The sequence below is a fragment of the Hordeum vulgare genome, chromosome 1H, assembly GCF_904849725.1.
Source record: "Hordeum vulgare subsp. vulgare chromosome 1H, MorexV3_pseudomolecules_assembly, whole genome shotgun sequence".
Classification (NCBI taxonomy): domain Eukaryota; kingdom Viridiplantae; phylum Streptophyta; class Magnoliopsida; order Poales; family Poaceae; genus Hordeum; species Hordeum vulgare.
In genome coordinates, this window is record NC_058518.1 from 113930870 (window position 1) to 113951686 (window position 20817).

A 20817-nucleotide genomic window follows, 5' to 3' on the forward strand; every position below is an offset into this window, starting at 1 on the left:
AGTTAGCGTGGAGTGGAGTTTGGGGGTGTTAGTCGCCTGTGGTATAACCCCTCTTGTATGTCTTGTAACTAATTTCTCTTTTCTACTCTCTCCGTTCTAAAATTCTTGTCTTAGATTTGTTCGTAAATGAATGTATCTAAACTCTATAAATGACTACGTACATTCATATTTAAACAAATCTAATGCAAGAATTTTGAGACGGAGGGAGTATAAAAATAAGGTACGCAATTTGTATACCCTTGAAAAAAAAGGTAAAGACGGCATCGCACGCCCAAACCGCCGTCCACGCGACGCGAGGGGCTAAACTGACCGTTGGAAGCTCACGTCATGGCTGGGTGACTACCACTTCCAGGTCATATGAGTCTATTCTAGTAACTTGAAGACACGACGTGAATCATGTATTTCATGAATATGCATCACGTAGGCCGGTGGTTCCATGGCCGGCGTTAATTGCACATGTGGTCGGACAGGGGCGAACAATTTCTCTGGTTGAATTCGCTTGCTGCTGCAGTGGTACAGTGCAATGTGGCAACATGCCAAGCAAATTAAGGTACAACTGCGGGGAATTCGTGACCTCTGTTCTAGCTTTCTGGCCTCGTGCGCACAATTTCTCTGGGCTCGTGATGTTGGTAATGAACTTAGTCGTACCTTAAAAAAACTGAACTTAGTCTTGGGACGAACGACGGGGATGTCTTCTGTATATTAGAATCACGCAACACATGTTCCATGGATTAACAGATATAGACCCCGAGAAGGTTCAAGAAAGGTGCCCAGAACTCAAAATCAAGAATTACAATCAGCACGGCATCTGTCCTCTACATCTTCAGAACCACATCATGATCGGATTCACGGAGAATTTCAGAAAATCAAAAGCAACCGAGGCGGCAAGTTTCAGAAACCTGACGGGAAAATGGGGAGCGAATTGGATTCAGAAACGGAAATCTGACACGCGTCTTCCATCGCGTGCAAGTGCAAGCACGTCGTCTTTAAATATCAGTACCCCTTCTCGTCCCACAACACCTTCCGATCCCGCCGCTGCCCAATTCCCATATCCCAGTCGCCACCCCTCGATCCACATCGATCCCTAGCTAGAAGCAGCAGACCGACCAGCCGCCGCCCGGGATGGAAGGGCTCGACGTCGATGGCATCCTCCAGCACTACCGCCTGAACCCTACAGAAGTGGAGGCCGTCACCTACTACCTGCCACGCCTCATCTCCGGCGAGACGTTGCATGGCGCCGAGAAGCTCATCCACCGCGTCTACATCTACGACTGGGAGCCCAAGAATCTCGCCGCCCGATACGCGCCCGTGCCGCAGGCCGTCAGCAGCGGCGACAGGTTCTTCTTCATCACGTGCAAGAGCAAGAACGGGAGCAAACTCCAGAGCGTGCGCAGCGCCGGCGGCGGCACCTGGGCCATCCAGAAGACCACGGAGATTACGCACGCGGGAGGCAAGGTCGGCGAGATCAAGAACCTGTCCTTCAAGAAGAAGGGCAAGTCCACCGGCTGGGTCATGGAGGAGTACCGGTGCCTGCTGCGGGAGGCCACCGTCGCCGAGGGGGTGAAGGTGTTCTGCAGGATGCACTTGGCTCAGCATGCTCCTGACGCGGCCCGCCAGGAATCGGCCGCGTACAAGCTTCAAGGACGACCGAAGCCGACGCCGCAACCAGAGCTACCACACAAGAGGCCAGCGCCGGCTACTGCCGCCGATCCTCATCCGCCGCGCCCCAAGAAGAGGATGTGCGTTGCCGTACCAGCATCATGCGAGTCCACAACGACATCCAACCACTCCGACGTTGCTTATTCCTCACATGATCAGCAGCGACAAGCTCAAGCTCCTGAGATTTCCTCCCAGCCACACGTGCTGGAGTCTGTCATGCATTACAGCCAACAAGAGATTGTTCCTGAGGCTGGCTCAAGCATTGCAAGCAGCACATCTGAAGAGGGTGTCTTTGAGTCATTGGATCCTATTTCCAATCTGCTGGATGGGGAAGAAGATGGTTTTGATCTTGAAAAACTAATGAGAATGATGGAAGCCGACCCAATTGAAGTTGAGCCGGTCACTGGGGGCTCCTGGAACGAGCTCCAGGGTACTGGAGCCAACACTGGCGTGGAAATCAGCCAACAGGGACCTCTGTAAATGGATGCCCTGGACCAAGGCATACTGGAGGGCATGCTGCAATCCGGTAACCCTTGTTGGCTTTTGAACGTGCGTATGCAGCTGTACAGGCGTGCCTACGCGATTCTTGCTTCGGCCGGCTACTTGATGGAACTTGCGTAACTAGCGACACGAATAAAACTGATCGATTGATTTGATGGCTAAAGGCCCGTGTCGAGCCTTTGCTTTGTATTGCTTTTCGTTTTTCTGGTGTTACAATCAACACCCCTAGGGTGTCTTTTATACACGTCCACAAGGGACTATGGAAATAGACTAGGACTAGGAATCCTAATACTACTAGGACTCGGTTTGGCTTTCTTTCCTGATCCTACATGAGCAACATGATTAACATCTACATTCACCTCCTTAATCTTGTTGCTTGACTTCACTTCTTGCACTCCGACTTTCCTCCTCATCTCAATGAACTTCTGTCGACCGAGGGACTTGGTGAAAATATCGGCAAGTTGGTCTTTCGTGTTCACATGTTGAACCTCGATCAACCCTTCTTCAATGCACTCCCGGATATGGTGGAACCGGGTATCTATGTGCTTGCTCCTTTCGTGATGAACCAGATTTTTGCACAACGAGATTGCAGCTTGGTTATCGATCTTCAGTGACACCTTCTGCACCTCCCGCTTTGCAAGAATAGCTAGGAGTCTTCTCAGCCACACTGCTTGACAAGCCGCCGTGCTTGCCGCTATGTATTCTGCCTCGCATGAAGACAGTGCCACCACCTTTTGCTTCTGAGAATTCCAGCTAATCGGATTCGGGCCAAGGTAGAAAACCATGCCCGTTGTGCTCTTTCGGTCATCAACATCACCTGCCATGTCGCTATCTGAATATCCACGAAGGATCAATCCTTCCTTTCCCTTTCTGTACGTGCAACCAAGATTAATGGTGCCTTTCACATAGCGCAAGATTTGATTGACCGCGCTCATGTGCTCGGTTGTCGGATTCTCCATGAAACGACTCACGATCCCGACTGAATAAGCCAAGTCAGGTCGGGTATGCACCAAATATCTTAGGCTGCCCACAACGCTTCGATACATTGTGGTGTCCACCGGCGGATTTGAGCTACGCTTGCTCAACTTGTGACGTTGGTCCATTGGAACTTGTGTCGCGTAGCAATCTGACATGCCACACTTGTCCAATAACTTGACCGCGTAAGCCGATTGACATAGGGAAATCTCTCCGGAGCTTTGCTTCACTTCGATGCCCACGTAATAGCTGAGTAATCCCAGATCACTCATGCTAAACTTGTTCTTCATTTGCGCCTTGAAACGTTCAATTTCTTGTACGCTATCTCCGGTGATAATCAGATCGTCGACATAAACTCCAACTAGCAGGTTTGAGCCTTTGGAGTTCTTTGTATAGACTGCGTGCTCGAGGGGACATCTCTTGAACCCGAGCGAGACCAGACTTCGGTCTAACTTTGAGTTCCAAGCTCTTGGCGCTTGCTTTAACCCGTAAAGTGCCTTCTTGAGCTTGTAAACTTTCCCTTCTTCGCCTTTCTTCTCGTAGCCGAGGGGTTGTTCCACGTACACTTCTTCTGTGAGATCGTCGTTGAGGAAAGCGGATTTAACATCCATATGATGAACCTTCCAATCCTCTTGTGCTGCCAAAGCTAGGAGCACTCTCACCGTCTCGATTCGAGCAACCGGTGCAAACACCTCATCATAGTCAACTCCTTGACGTTGAACGTAGCCCTTTGCAACGAGTCTTGCCTTGTACTTCACAATGGCACCCTCCGTGTCCTTCTTTAACTTGTAAACCCACTTCAAACCTATCGTCTTTTGGTTTGGAGGTCGGGTTACCAAAGTCCACGTGCCATTGCTCTCAATTGCCTTCATCTCCTCATCCATGGCGTGCGTCCAGCTAGGTCTTTTGCTCGCCTCTACGAAGTTCGCCGGCTCCTCAACTCCGAACAGACATAGTCCGGAGTACTCGAGCGTAACTGGCTTTGTGTACTTGTAGACTTTCTTGAGGGTCTTGTAGCGACGAGGCCCTGAGGAGTCCGTTGTGGCTTGCGAAGGAGGCGACACAAATTGTGTCGGTGTTGATGCACTTGAGGAAGACGGCTGAGACCTTGGTGTGTCATCGACATCCGTGTCGTCGGCGTAGTCGTCGTGACCGTGACCATCATCTTGATTGTCGTCGTCACTATGCGCCTCGTTGTCGATGTTGTCGTCGAGATCTCCGCCTGTGTCGTGCGCGGCGTTGTCGCTATCTCCTTGCGACCTATGCGCGTCGTCGTCGGTGTCGGCACCATGATGATCAATACCATTGTGGTCACCTTGGTTGGGCATCTTGCCAATCACCTGGACATCCTCCCCTGCATCATCATCAGTTGGAAATTCAACTGCAAATATGTTACTGTTTGGAGCATCGTCGGCTGCGGCGCTCCAATTCCACGCTTGGTTTTCTTCAAACACGACGTCGCGTGAAATCCATAGACGCTTGGTTTGTGGATCGTAGAAACGGTATGCCTTGGTGCCAGAACTGCTCTCGTATCCGATGAACACCATCTTGGTGCTACGATCGGCAAGCTTTGAGAGGTGCGGCTCCGCCATCTTCACATGTGCCACGCACCCGAATGTCTGTAGATGAGACACATTCGGCTTACGTCCGTAAATTGCTTCATACGGAGTCTTGCCGATCACCGCCTTCGTTGGAGCCCGGTTGAGAAGATAGACCGCCGTCGAGACAGATTCTCCCCAAAAAATCCCCGGCAGGTTCTTGCTCTTGAGTAAACTCCTTGCCATGTCAACGACGGTTCGATTGCGCCTTTCAACGACCCCATTCTGTTGCGGCGTGTAAGGTGCCGTGAGGAACCTCTTTATGCCAATCTTCTCGCAGTAGTCGTTGAACTCATTCGACGTAAACTCTCCGCCGCGATCTGTCCGTAGAGCGCGAACCTTCAGCTTGTGTTCCATCTCCGTTGCAGCCTTCAGCTTCTTGAATGCTTCAAACGCCTCATCTTTAGACCGTAGGAGAACGACCCACATATATCTCGAGTAGTCGTGTACCACAAGGAAGAAATACTTCTTTCCAGCGTGAGTTGCCGGGGTGATAGGGCCACATAGATCACCATGGAGCAGCTCGAGTGCATCACTTGCACGATAGGTAGACTGAGCAGGGAATGGCCTGCGGTGCTGTTTTCCAACCAAGCACCCGTCACATACTCGATCAACATGGTCGATAACTGGCATCCCGGATACCATCTCCATCTTTGACATCTTCTTCAAGGCGTAGAAGTTAACGTGTCCAAATCTAGCATGCCATAACCACGAATCATCATCACTCTTGGCGAGCCAACACTCCGGTTGAGATTGATCAAGGTTGAGTATATAGAGCCTATTCCGTGTGCGATTAACACGAGCTAGCACGTTTCGGAGGTTGTCGAAGATCGTCATCACTCCGCTCTCTATATTCACCTTGCATCCATTCTCGTCAAGCTTCCCAATAGAGATGATGTTGTTGCGCAGCCGTGGGATGTAGTACACTCCGGTGAGTATGCGATGTTCGCCTGTGAGACCCTCAAAGAGGACAGATCCTTGCCCGCAAATCTCCACAGCTGAACCATCACCGAACTTGACCGAGCCTTCAACATCGTATTCCAGCTCGAGGAATTTCTCCTTGCACCCCGTCATGTGGTTACTGGCACCTGTGTCGAGATACCACAACACGTTCTAATCACTGGATAACTTTGGTGTCACTTTTTCCTCATGAAGTAGCACCTTCCGGCTTGGTTTCACAACCACCGTTTCAGCGAGATCACAAACTTCGGCCATCAGAAGACCTGGACCTTCGTCTTCCTGCTTTGCCAAATTTGCCTTGATCTCCCGCTTGTTAGGCTTTGGACAATCCTTCGCAAAGTGACCCATCTTATTGCAGTTATAGCACTTGGCCTCGGACAATTCCAAGTTCCGTGGTTTCTGCTCTTTAGATTGGCCCGCCTTACCACGACCTTGTGGTTTGCCTTTTCCTTTGCCTTTTCCGGTTTGTCCACCGCCCTTCGTGTTGCTTGAGCCTTCGCCACCGTCACGCCTTCCTTTGCTACTTGGGGCCTCCCAATCTGCGCGCGAGTACATGAGTTGGTCACTACCTCCTCCTTTGCCTTTTCGACAGCCACGAGCATTCTCTTCCCACGTCCGCAGGCGTCCGATCGCCTCCGTTATGGTCATGTCGTCGATGTCGTAAAGCTGCTCGAGCGTGCCGATGATGTACGTGAATTTATCAGTCACTGAACTGAAAAACTTCTCCACGATCTCGGTCTCCTCGAGCTTTGAACCAAGCGCGCGGATCTCTCCCACCAGAGTAGTAAGACGCATGGCATAGTCGTTCACCGATTCAGTTTCCTCCATCTGCAACTTGTGAAATTGGCGCTTCAGCACTTGTGCCCTTGCCTTGGTGACGCGATCTTCTCCGATCCTCATCTCCTTGAGTGCGTTCCACGCCTCTCTTGCCGTCTCGAACTCCGCCAATGTCATCAGCACGGAATCCGGCACAGGCTATGCTATGGCGGCCATGGCACCTTCGTCGGACTCGTCATCAACGTCGTCGTCCGTGATTGCCTGCCACACTCGAAGGGTTCGGAGAATAATCTTCATCTTCACCGCCCAAACGCCGTAGTTGGCGTCGGTGAGCATCGGGTACTGGATGGGGATGTTGCGATGCGCCTGGACATTAGCGCCGCTCGTTCCTCCACCACTGGTTGCTGACTTGACGCCCTTCTTCACCTTGTCGCCGTTCTTGTTCGCCTTGGCACCGCCGCTGCCGGACTTGACCGACTCAGCGTCGCTGTCCGTCATCGTAGATCGTAGATCGTCGAGGCTCTGATACCAATTGTTGGCTTTTGAACGTGCGTATGCAGCTGTACAGGCGTGCCTACGCGATTCTTGCTTCGGCCGGCTACTTGACGGAACTTGCGTAACTAGCGACACGAATAAAACTGATCGATTTGATTTGATGGCTAAAGGCCCGTGTCGAGCCTTTGCTTTGTATTGCTTTTCGTTTTTCTGGTGTTACAATCAACACCCCTAGGGTGTCTTTTATACACGTCCACAAGGGACTATGGAAATAGACTAGGACTAGGAATCCTAATACTACTAGGACTCGGTTTGGCTTTCTTTCCTGATCCTACATGAGCAACATGATTAACATCTACAACCCTGCCTTCCATGATGCTGAGAAGGAGAAGAGGTACAATGTCGCGTCGGATATTGACACCCCATCGCTTCAGGGATAGGACCACTTGTTCAAACCGCGGCCGTGCTCCTTCGATCCATTTGAAGCAGCGTAGAAGGCCGAAGAGGCGATCGAGAAGGAGAAGAGGTACAACGACCTCGCCAATCTTCACGCTGGAGGACACAACAACTTCTTCTCGTCTGCAAGTGTCCATTAAAAATCCGATGTTGAACAAAGTGTATACGAGGATACTCACTGACATATTAGTTCGTCCATGTACGATCGCCAGCGATGCAACAAGGAAACTATCAATCACCTCTTTTTCCAATGTCCGATGGCTAAAATCTTATGGCGTTCTATACACATTGCTTTTAATATCACACAACCCCCCCCCCCCACTAGTGTCAACACGTTGTTTGGGACGTGGGTACAGGGAGTGGGTGGTCATTTGGCAAAGAGTATCCGGGTTGGAGCTTGCGCATTACTATGGACAATTTGGAACTGTAGGAATGATTAAGTTTTTAACAGATGCACATCTATACATTTTTTGCAGGTTATATACAGGGCTACCGCACTGACCCGCACGTGGTCATTACTCACTCCTGCGGATTCCAGGGAGCTTATGGTTACTGGGTGTATCCGCTGGGAGATGGTAGCACACGTTATCTTCAACCGGTTTGGATGGCGGCAAGCTAATAGGATAGGTGGCTAGGCATCTACTTATTATACTTTTACTGCTTGGGCGCTTTGGGCGCTTTGTATCGATTCGTTCTTGTTTTTTACTCTCAACTTTGTTGTACTCGTTTCGGATTTGGTTTCTTTTTAATTAATAAAGGGTTGTATGCATCTCTCGATGCAGAGGCCGGGACCTTGCCTCCTTTTCTAAAAAAAATGTACGATCGCCACGGATGTACCTCTGAGCAATTTGCTCCACTTGTTCATGCAAGCTACTAAAACTGTTGTTGTTTTTCTTGCTCACGTCATGGATTTTCACCTTGCATTCGCTCCTGCACTAGTACTTCTGCTCTGTTTCCTGTGATGGACCATGTTAAAACTGCTCTTATCTTTTTCGTACATCAAATCAATTTGGGTCGTTCAATTATGTGGCTTGGAGGACCAAAATGAGCCAATACTACAACAGATTTTTGGTAGTATATTCACTAATTAGGGGCATTTTTGCTACTCTAATGTTTATCAATCAGGCAGGGGTTCCTTCCCCGCCATGGCGCTGGCGCCCGCAGTCCATGCCGTCGAGTGCTTTCCGGCAGACGACGCAGGATTAAACGAATTAACGAAGCTGACGGGCTGCCTTCAAGTTGGCTTGTACCGCGCATACACAACGACCTAGAAAAGCTACGCTACTAGACTCGCTTTCTTTTGTAACACGAGAAGCACTTCGCTACCAAACACAAACACACACACACACACCCCCCCCCCACCCCACCACCACCACTAAACGTATAAGGACAGTATGATCATTACACGTTGTATATGGTATGCGTCGCCTTGTCCGCCCGCCCGTCGTACGTACGCCATGTCAGCCCACGCGTCGCGGTTGGTTTAAAAAAAAAGAAAAAAAAACTATCTTCATCATGCACGCCTCCGCCGCCGCGACTCCACCACGCGTAGTCTCCACTGCCGTCTCCGGCGCCAACGTGGCTCCACCCCCGCACGTCTCCGTCGACACCGCAAGTCCACCACGAGTCGTCTCCACCGTCCACGTGACTCCCCCACCGTCTCCGCCGCCGCCGCGACTACACCACGCGTCGTCTCCTCCGTCTCCGTCGGTACGCCACCCCACACGTCTTTGCTACGGCAACAAAAGTCCTTCCCCGACAACGCCAGGAATTCTTTTTGCTACTTCTCTTTCTTGCGTCGGTTTTTTTCTTAAAGAGGAAAGGGTGATGCAACACAGCAGCAGTAAGTATTTCCCTCAGTTTGAGAACCAAGGTATCAATCCAGTAGGACAATCTCATCAAGTCCAGAGTACCTGCACAAACACAAAGAGCTTGCACCCAACGCTATAAAGGGGTTGTCAATCCCTTCAAGATTGATTGCAAAGTGAGATCTGAAGGCGGAAAGTGCAACGAAGAAAAAGTCTAAGGCTGAAAATATGATGTGGAGTAGACCCGGGGGCCATAGTGTTCACTAGAAGCTTCTCTCAAAATAGCAAATATTACGGTGGGTGCACAAATTACTATCGAGCAATTGATAGAACCGCGCAAAGTCATGACGATATCTAAGGCAATGATCATACACATAGGCATCACGTCCGAGACAAGTAGACCGATACTTTCTGCATCTACTACTATTACTCCACACATCGACCGCTATCCAGCATGCATCTAGTGTATTGAGTTCATGACGAACAGAGTAACGCCTTAAGCAAGATGACATGATGTAGAGGGATAATCTCAAACCAATGATGAAAACCTCATCTTTTTACCCTTGATGGCAACAACACGATGCGTGTCTCGCTACCCCTTCTGTCACTGGGTGAGGTCACCGCACTGTATGAACCCAAAACCAACCACTTCTCCCATTGCACGAATCATAGATCTAGTTGGCCAAACAAAACCCACAACTCGAAGAGAATTACAAGGATATGAAATCATGCATAAGAGAGATCAGAAGAAACTCAAATAAGATTCATAGATAATCTGATCATAAATCCACAATTCATTGGATCTCGACAAACACACGGTAAAAGAACATTACATCGGATAGATCTCCATAAAGATCATGCAGAACTTTGTATTGAAGATCCAAGAGAGAGAAGAAGCCATCTAGCAACTAGCTATGGACCCGTAGGTCTATGGTGAACTACTCACGCATCATCGGAGAGGTCATGGTGTTGATGAAGAAGCCCTCCGTGTTCAAATCCCCCCTCCGGGAGGGCACCAGAACGTACCCCAGATGGGATCTTGCGGAGACAGAAGCTTGCGGCGGCGGAAAAGTACTTTCGATGATCTCCTGATTTTTTCTGTGATTTTAGGGAATATATAGGCTCAAAACATAGGGCAGAGGTGGCCCAGTGAGTCCACAAGCCAGGGAGGCGCAGGCCCCCTGGTCGTGCCATGAGGGCTTGTGGGGTCCCTAGAGGCCCCCTGCCGTGATTCTCCGGCTTCCCGATCTTTTTCTGTTTCAGAAAAAATCTTTTTCCGTTTGGACTTCGTTCAAAATCCTCGTCTGAAAGGAGTTAATAAGTTAGTTCCAAAAAATATATAAAAGGCATGCAAAACATCAAAAATTTGACAAGATAATAGCATGAAACCATCAAAAATTATAGATACGTTGGAGACGTATCAGTCTCCACCGGTAACGTGACTCCCCTCCCTCTGCTTCGACGCCGGCGGTTGCAGTGACCAATGTGGCGTACCATCTTCAAACGACGACGTTGCAGCCACCGGTGCATCGACGTCGAACACAGCGAACGATGTTGGTCAACCCTTCAACGACGGACAGTAAGTTTTTTCATTTAATCCATACACTTTTTCATGATTTCATTGTATGAGTGTTTATTGTGACATTGATACAACACCTATTGAAAGGTTATTATTAGAGCAAGATAACACCAAATATACTAGCGGTGACTCTAGTAGTGAGGATGAATCTTCGTCATTGAATGCAAATAAATCACTCGGACACAACTATATGAGTCAGGATGAATCATATAGTGGTAATGTAAGTGTTGTGTATGTTGACTGTAAATAATGAAAATATAAGCTATTACATTAACACTTACAATTGCTATTGAATTTAAATAGGTGCATGCCAATGATGACAATGACGATTACGATATAGATGAACAATCTTATGCTGAAAGTGGAACCCACGTATGTTTCAAACATGTGGTTGTATTATTACTAGCATACAAATTGTATTACCACTTACATTTATGCATCTGCACAAAGAAATACCGATGGTGACACTGAGGCGAGAACTTTACATGATGACAATGATGAGGATGATAACAATGATGAGGATGATGATAATGATGAGGATGATGATAATGATGAGGATGATGACAATGCATCTAATGAAGGAAATATGAGCGAAGTAAGTTATAGTACATGTTCAAATTACTCATGAAAACTGAAAACATAGCAACAGACTGACGAACATGGTGATATGTCATATTTTGCAGGGGGGTGTTGATGGTCCTAATGGGAACGATGAGCATGTTGGCGATCTTGAGTTTGACCTTGACATCGGCTGTGATGAATATCAGCAAGAGACATTGGATAGGCATTGGGAAGTCATGGCCAAGACATTCAGGTCAGAAGGAGAGGGCTACATGTTCTACAACCAGTACACGAAAGATCGTTGATTCAGTATCAGGAGGGACTTGAAAAGATTTGGAAAAGGTTCCCAAAAAGTTTTACGCATGAGGAGGTATCTCTGTTCCAGGGCAGGAAAACGACACGCAAAATTTTTAACCATGGAAGGCCGGACCCGCAGACTGAGACCGGAGAGTCGATGCTTCTGTGAAGCCCATTTAAAAGTGAAGCTTGATAGAAAGAGTGGACTTTGGTATGTCAGCAGTTTCTTCGATGATTATAGCCATGTTCTTGCAAAACCAGACGAAGTCCCTTTCCTCCGGTCTCACAATGCGATCAAAGATTTCCAGAAAGCAGAGATTTTAGCTATGGCAGGAGCTGGGATAAGAAAGCACATCATTTTTTATAACTTTGTCAGCAGGTATGGTTCGTACGCTAAGACAGGGTTTGGAAGGAGGAAGTTTTATAATATGTGCTACACGGAGAAGATGAAATTGCTTGCCCAGGGTGATGCTGACACTGCTATAGGAATCATGTTGGCTAGAAAGCACAGGGATCTAGATTTCTTCTTTGAGCATACTGTTGACGCTGAAGGTAGGCTGAACAACCTGTTCTGGTGTGATTCATAATCACGTCGGAATTATCTTGACTATGGTGATGTCACTGTGTTCGACAATACGTACAAGATGAATAGGTATGGAATGCCATTTATTCCTTTTGTTGGTCTCAATAATCACCGTTGCACTACGGTTTTTGCATGCGCCATTGTTTCAGATGAGACTGAAGGTACGTATGTTTGGCTGCTAGAGACATTTTTGAAAGCTCACTGTCAGAAGAAGCCCCAGTCTCTAATTACTGATGGAGATGCAACGATGATAAGGGCTATCAGGAAGGTGCTTCCTGACGTGTGGCATCGTCTATGTTCATGGCATATTGAAAAGAACATGCAGAAACACCTCCACCACAAGTCATTGAAGAAATTCAGGTCACTCTTGTAGTATGCCACCACACATACAGTTTTCGAGGAGAGATGGGCCGCGTTTGTTCAGAAATGGCAGACGGAGAAAATAGAAACATGGCTCCATAGGATGTACAGGAAGAAGAAGCTTTGGGTTGCATCATATTTTTCTGGTGGGTTATTTCTTGGTATGCGGGGTAATCAGAGGAGCAAGAGCCTGGACTCATGCCTGCACCTACATCTGGACTACGGTATGACAATTGTTGGCATGATTGTATGCTATGAGAATTGCATCATGCGCCTGCACGAGAATGAATCACATGGCGATTGCGTGGCCTCACAGACTCTACCAGTAGCAGTGACTGAGTGTAAGACCATTGAGGTGTTTGCTGCCAAAGCATTCACGAAGGCAAACTTTTACATCTTGCAGGAAGATTTAAAAAAGGTACATCAGCTTAAGGTAATTGATAAATTAAGAGGAGCAAACAGTCACAGATTCGTGGTTGCTTGGAAAAATAACAGGGATCATAGGTTTACTGTGGACTACGCACCAGGTAACTCTGCAGAAACTATAAAGTGCAGTTGTCGAAGTATGACTCGCAAAGGCCTTCCTTGCAAACATATTCTTCATGTTTTGAATGCACTTAACTTACCTGCAATAACTAAGTGTTGTATCCTGCGACGATTTACAAAGAAAGCAAGATCTAGATTTCCCGTGAAGCGCACCAGCGATCTGTTTTCATGGGGTTGGACGGGTACTGAGGCCAGAGCTAGATATAGTAAGTTGAGCATTGTATCTGCAGAAGCTTCTCATATCGCATGTCATAACCCATTTTTATTCGACAAGATGCTGGCAGCAATGGAAGAAATTATAACGAGTAAGGACATCTTGGATAATGAAGAACCTAGTCAGCAAAGCTTTGTGAGTAATGATGAATTTCAACCTAAGCAGAATCATATTCTTATTCGTTATCCAGTGAAGGTGTCCACCAAAGGGGCACCTAAACAGAATAGTAGAAGTCAGGGTAAGAATGGTCCTGAGGTGATCAAAAATGGAAGACCAAAATTATTTGATGAGAAAAGCGGTCGTCTATGTAGACTATGCATACTTTCAGGTCACAACAAGGCCACTTGCAACCAAAATTCAGAGTACGTATTAATATGTGTTTTCGTTTGTTTATTTTACTTATGTTGTTTTTTTCGGTAATTATTTTCTTATAATCTTTAATTTATTTCATGCAGTAACTCGGGTTGAAGACAGAAGCGGTGTTATTGCAATCTTCAGATTTTTTATATGTGTAATAATATTGTGTTATATAAGGCAATATGTATATGTTTTTCATGTTATTAAAGACAAGACGTATATGTTTTTCATGTTATGTAAGACAATATGTTGTTCATGTTATATAAGACAATACTATGTGCACTTCAGCTGACGTCGATTGTGTTATTTTTTAATGCAAAATGCATGCACCGACGTCACACGGGAGCAGTTGACATCGACTGCATGCACCGACGTCACGCGGGAGCAGTTGATAGCGACTGCATGCACTGACGCCATGACGGCGTTGTGCCTTCCGTGCAAAAACACGTTGCGTCGACAGCATGCGCCGACGTCACGCGCGCAGCCGTTCCGACAGCGACTACACGTCAGTTTTTTCGTGCAAAAACATCGTGCCGACTGCATGCACCGACGCCACGCGGACGCAATTGACCCCGCCAGTTCATTCGTTCAAAAACATCGCGTCGGCTGCATGCACCGATGCCGCGCGGGCGCAGTTGACCCCGTCGGCGCGGCGGACGGTATGCACCGACAACATAACAAATTTTATAGAATTTTCAACAACATTGTAATATTTATATATTACCAAAACAATAGAATTACCATTACGTATAAAATCTTTAAACACAAAATATGATAAAATATATGTGGACAATTTATATGTCTCTTACAAAATTTTCAAAAGATATACGAAAATCAAAAAATAATCTAGTCTCGTAGTAAACTCAAACACACATGAATCTCCTCTGATATCATCTATTTTTCCTCCTTGCAATCCTAGTAACTTTATCTTTCATTTCCCCAAGTGTGTTCTTTAAAGAAAAAATAATTTGCGCTATCATTAGCTCCCTCGCATCATCAACTGATCTCTGGAAAACAACACTCAAATCATTTTAGTCCACTATAAGTGTTCATAGTAAAGAGTACTAATATTAGTTTTGTACCTGTGAAAAAGATTGATCCCATGTATCGCCATTCCAATTTTTAAAGAAATGAAGAACAAATAATACACATGAGTTCCTGATGCATGTAATTAACAATAAATAATTATGCATCACACACATATAATACATCAACGTTATATTCAACTGCATACTCACCCATCTTCTTGTTGAGGCATGTCGTAGGTTTTAATAGGCCATGTGGATATATACGGATACTGCACAGATCCGATTGCATTTGCTTCTGCAATATCTGCTCCAATTTCTCTTCTCTAAAAATAACAATAAGAACGCAAGAAACTTTCAATAAATAATGTAAACACATGATGGTTTCGCAATGCAAATATGTATTAAAACCTACCAAGTCCTCAACGAGTTTTCTAGTTGTACTGTCAAGTTCTTTTCCCATCAATGAGTCTAGAACCTAGAACTCTTCCTTTTCCTTACGCATGATGACCGTAACCCAATGGGTGTTATCCTTGTTGAGAGCCATATAAGCCTACATAAAGAAAAAAGAGAATATTAACCAGATCAATGCAACATTTGTTATACTAGTGCATTATTTGTATACATTACAACCACTGGAACATACTTTAGGTGCTTTGAAATACTCATTGAGACACCTATTTACGGGTTCATTAGAATTTGACGCTCTTTCATACTCATTACTGTTTAAATTCTTATCCTTTCTATAACACGCGTTCACATGGAAAGGTTCCCGTGTGGCCATTCCCTAACACGACCATCCTCTAGAACCTTTCCAATCTCCAAAAGAAAGAACTTCAAAGTAAACTCGTTCCAGTTGAACTTACTTATCATCCTTTTGTCCTTAACTAAGTGTGACAGCCCGAGACCGACGTTCCAGAAGATTCCCCCTTCTTTTCCGTTTTCGTCATGTGATTAGAATTATTCGTTGCATCGTCATGTAGTTGCATCATCGCATCATGCATGGCATCATGTCATCGGTGTTGCTTGTTGCTTCGTGTTGTTGGGTGTTAGTGTTTCGTGAGTGGCGTCGTTTGTTGGCGCGGTGAGAGAGGGAGCGTGAGGGCCACCGCTAAACCCCGTAGCGCCGACCTAAACCTTCTCTCCTCCTCTCCCCTCCTAAGTTGTTTTGTGGTTTTGCTAAAGATTTCTAACTTTACCCCTCTCCCAAAATATTCGTCTTCTTTTAAAGTTCCTTTTATTAAATGCGGGGGCAACCCTTAGGTTTAAATTTTACTCTCCATTTGTTTTATTTTAAAACCCTCCCATTTTATTTTCTCTTTTAAAAGGCTTTTATTTATTCTTTGAATAAAGAGGTTTTAATTAATTCTTTTGAAAAGGGGTTATTTTTATCTTCTTGCTAAAAGAGTTTTTAATTTTATTCCTTTAAAAAAAAGGGGTTGTGACTTTTAATTCTTAAAAAAGGGTTCTATTTTAATTCTTAAAAGGGTTTCATTTTATTTGTTAAAAAAAGGCCCAAGCTATTTTAGAGTTGGAGTATAATTTTCAAAAAAGGAGTGAAACATTTTTTTTATTTTATCTTGTTAAAGCATTTTTTTTCTTTTTCTAGTTTAAAAAAAACTGGTTGTTTTAAATGTGTTAAAAGAAAAAAAACATCAGGGGGAGAGAGCCAGCCCAGCCGGCCAGGCCCAGCTCCCCCCCCCCCCCGTGACCTAGCCCGCGTCTCCCGTTTGGCCTCCTCTCCCTCGCCTCGTTCCCGATCCTCGCATTCCCCAGCGCCCCTCTTGCACCGCCTCCTCCTCCCGCGTCACGCCGCTGCCTTGCTCTCCCGTTGCCGGCTCCCGAGCGCGCCGCCCCCTGTGCCCGAGACCCTCTACTGCCGCCGCCCACCTCCAGGCTGCTGTGCCGCCCGCACCGCCTCGCCGCCCCCTCGGTCCGCCGCGCCGCCTCTGCGCCATCTCCTCCTCGAGCCGCGCCGCCTCCGGCGCCGTCTCGCCCCAGCGCCGGCCTCCGCCCTGCTCCGCCCCGCCGCTGTGCCTCGCGCGCCGCCTGCTGGAGCCCCGCACCTCCCGTCCGTCGCCGCGCCCCTCCAGCCCCGAGCGCCGCTCCTCCCTCGCCGTGCCGCGGCTCCCCGCGCCGGCAGCGCCTCCTCCCTTCCGCGTCGCCTCGCCCTGCAGCGCCGTCGTCACCCGCGCCTCGACCCCGTCACCGTCATGGCCGCGCCGTCAGCGAGCCGCCCTGTCGTGCCCGCCGCCAGGGGCTCCCCTCCGCCACGCTGCGCGCCGTGAACGCCTCCTCCTCCTCGGACCTCGCCCCCTGGTCGTCCTCGCTCGCTTCCCGGTCGCCGCCCCGTCGTGCTCGCCGGACCGCCCGATCCCTTGTCGACGCCGAGGTAGCACGCCGCTGCCGTTGCTGTTGCTGCGCTCGTGCCAAGTTGTGTCGCTGGCTGCTAGCGTTGATGCTTGCCTGTTGCTGTTAGACTGCTAGGCCGCTGTTGCGTTTTGCTATGCTGCTATTCCTGCTGCCGGTAGTAGATGCGCGCGTTGTCTGCTGCCCTGCTTGCCTGGAGACGCTGATTGCTGTTGCTGCTGTGTGCTGTAGCTAGCTGTTGGAGCTGTGCCGTTTTGCTGCTACTGCTATGCAAGCTGTCATGCTTGTTGCTGCCGAGTTTGTGCTCCTGTGTGCCTTGTTGATATTGCTGCTAGCTTGGCTTAGCTGCTGCTCGCCTTGGTCCCGCGCGCCCCCGTGCTCGCCCTGTTGCTGTTCTACTGCCTTAGGTGTGCCTGCTGCCGAGTGCTGTTGCTAGTTGCCGTAGATGGTGCTGCTGCTAGCTGATGCTTTTGCTGTTAGATGCTAGTCTAGGTAGCTAGTGGCTTGCGGTTGTCCGCTTATTCTAGTCATGATGCTGCCGCTTGCGCCACCGCGGGGACCATCCTCGCCTACCGTGAGTCGTCGACGAGATCGCAAGTACAACGACGACCTCGACGAACCCCGAGCATCAACGGAGACGTGATCGACTACCGACGCTGAAGACCGTCTGCCGACGCCGAGAGTACGACTACCGTCGACGAGACCGTGTACCACTACTTCAACTACCGGCGCGTGTACGACTACTTCCACGACGACCATGACGTCCGCTTCGACCGAACCCCTCCGATTCGCACGCGTCGAAGGTATACCGATGGGACATGTCGTGTACCGTGTGCTAGTGATGTACGGATGTGTGTGTTGTACAAGTTGAATGCATGTATGCACCGTATTTATGCATCGTTGGTTTGCACCGTTTGGTTGCCCGTGCACGTTGTCTTCCCTTTCGTCGTGCCCTCGACACATGGGAACCCGGTAGTCGGGATCGCCCCACCTTTATTTACCGTTCCCGCACGCGTTCGTATTCGTTGTCACCGATATCTCGTTGAGTATCGGGATAGGAACGTTGCCGGGGCATCGTTTCCGATTCGCCGTCTTGTTTTCCTCTCGCTCGCCATGACAACACCATGCTTATTTCCCTCCTTGTCGTGATGTTTGAACCCGCATGCATAACGCATTCATGGCATATATAATTTGTGTTGCTTGTTCTTGCGCCGTAGCCCCGTTCAAAGTCCGACATGCTGTCGACTAGGTTGTCATGTAGGTTCATCGCTCACCCCTTGCCATGTTAACAACATTTAATATTACCGTGATAATTAACGGGAGTTAATTAAATATTTAAACGTGGAGTTTCGTCGATATGCAACCCGTTGCATATCGAGCTTCATTTAATGTGTAGTGTATGTGTGAGGTGTTTTGCCGTGCCATCCCGTGCATCGATGACCTGTTCATGCATCATATTAGGGTTTGCATCATGTCTTGCTTTGTGGTGGTGAATACTTGTGTTGATGTTTGTTTCCGGTTTCCTCCGTCTCGATAGAGTTCCGCAAGTGTGTCGGAATGTGAGGACCGTTCGACTACGTCGGTTCGTCTGCTTCGCGGAGTCATTCTTCTTCCAAGCGGGATCTCAGGCAAGATGATCATTTCCCCAGATACCATTACTATCATTGCCATGCTAGTTTTACCGTTGCTATCGTTTACGTCTCGTTGCCTACAACCTGTTAAATATCAGCCTCTCTACAATGCCATGAAACCATCAACCTGTTCACCCTAGCAAACCACTGATTGGCTATGTTACTGCTTGCTTAACCCTGTTGATAGCGTTGCTAGTTGCAGGTGCAGTTGCTTCCATGCAAAGCATGGGTTCCTTGTTATATCACCATATTTAATGCTACTTAATTTAATGCACCTATATAGTTGGTAAAAGGTGGAAGGCTCGGCCTTTCTAGCCTGGTGTTTTGTTTCACCTTTGCCCCCTTAGTTTCGGCTACCGGTGTTATGTTCCATAAACGAGCGCTCCTAACACGATCGGGGTTGTTATGGGGACCCCCTTGATAATTCGTTTTAGATTAAAGCTGGTCTGGCAGGGCCCAACTTTGGTACTACATTTGTCTAATAACTAATGAACTGCATAGGGAGTAATTAACCCGAGGAAATTTAATCAACCCCCGGGCCAGCGCTCCTCATGAGTGTTGGCCCCACCTGAGCGATGTCCGGCGCCCCTCTGGTCACCCGGAGGTTTAGCGATCCCGACGTCTAGCTCATCCGCCGTGTCCTGAGAACGAGGTACGCGACTCCTATCGGGATCGTCGACACGTCGGGCGGCCTTGCTGGATTAGTTTTACCTTTGACGAGATATCTTGTGCATCGGGACTCCGGTGATGCTTTGGGTAATCTCAGAGTTGAGGTTTTCCACTAGGGAATCCGACGAGATCGCGAGGTTCGTGATTGAGGATTTCTATGCGGCTTGTGGTAATTTGTGATGGACTAGTTGGAGCACCCCTGCAGGGTTAAATCTTTCGGAAAGCCGTGCCCGCGGTTATGTGGCAACGTGGAAACTTTGTTTAACACTGGTTCTAGATAACTTGAAGTTAACTTAATTAAAATATGCCAACTGTGTGCGTAACCGTGATTGTCTCTTTCGTGAGTTCCTTCTCCGATCGAGGACACGGTGGGGTTATGTCTGACGTAGGTAGGTGTTTCAGGATCATTCATTTGATCATCAGTAGTTCACGTCCGTTATGCGTAGATCACCCCCCTCTTATTCTTGTACTCGTAAGTTTAGCCACCAGATATATGCTTAGCCGCTGCTGCAACCTCACCACTTAACCATACCTCACCCATTAAGCTTTGCTAGTCTTGATACCTTTGGAAATGAGATTGCTGAGTCCCCTGTGGCTCACAGATTACTACAACACCAGTTTCAGGTACAGGTAGAGGTTACTTGACGCGAGCGCGTTGATTGTTCATTTGGAGTTGCTTCTTCTTCTTCTTCATCATCGATCTAGGATGGGTTCCAGGCCGGCAGCCTGGGATAGCAAGGATGGACGTCGTTCTTCTTTTGTCGTTTGTTTTCGTCCGTAGTCGGACTCTGCTCTTACTCTTGATGATTATGTAATGTACTGATGTGACTCTGATGTAGCTTGTGGCGAGTGTAAGCCAACTCTGAATATATATCTCTTCTTTTCAGTACATGTACTTGTAACGATATCCATTCTTGCAACACGACGAGATGCGCTTCTATCCCTGACGAGGCCTTCGTACCAAATTGAGGATAGGGTCGCATCTTGGGCGTGACACTAAGGCATAATATTCCTTCGGAATATATTCATGGGAGACTGGTGCGATTACTGTTCCCAACAAAACTAGAAACGTCATCCGGACAAAGTCATCATCTGTGTTTTCATTCTTCACAATTTTATTGATAAGATCATCAATCATGATCTTACCCTTTTTTGTGTCTACAAAATTAGTTGGTATTCTTTTCATAGCTTTTTGTCCTTCCGTTCTAAGAAAACCAACTACATCAACTCCTTGATTTTTCAACCAAAGATAGATAACACATCATCATGCCCTATTGAAATAAGGCCTTTACTCCTAGATGACTCTTGAACCATGATTTTTTTATTATGGCGATTGTAGCCTTGGATCAAAAAGTGAAGTAAAAAATCACTCATCTTAACGGACGGCATTTGTAAC

General features: G+C 47.6%; 1 pseudogene; it reads left to right on the forward strand.

The window, feature by feature from the left end:
• Positions 1 to 1122: 1122 nt before the first annotated feature.
• Positions 1123 to 7405, forward strand: LOC123397370 (annotated as a pseudogene).
• Positions 7406 to 20817: the final 13412 nt, after the last annotated feature.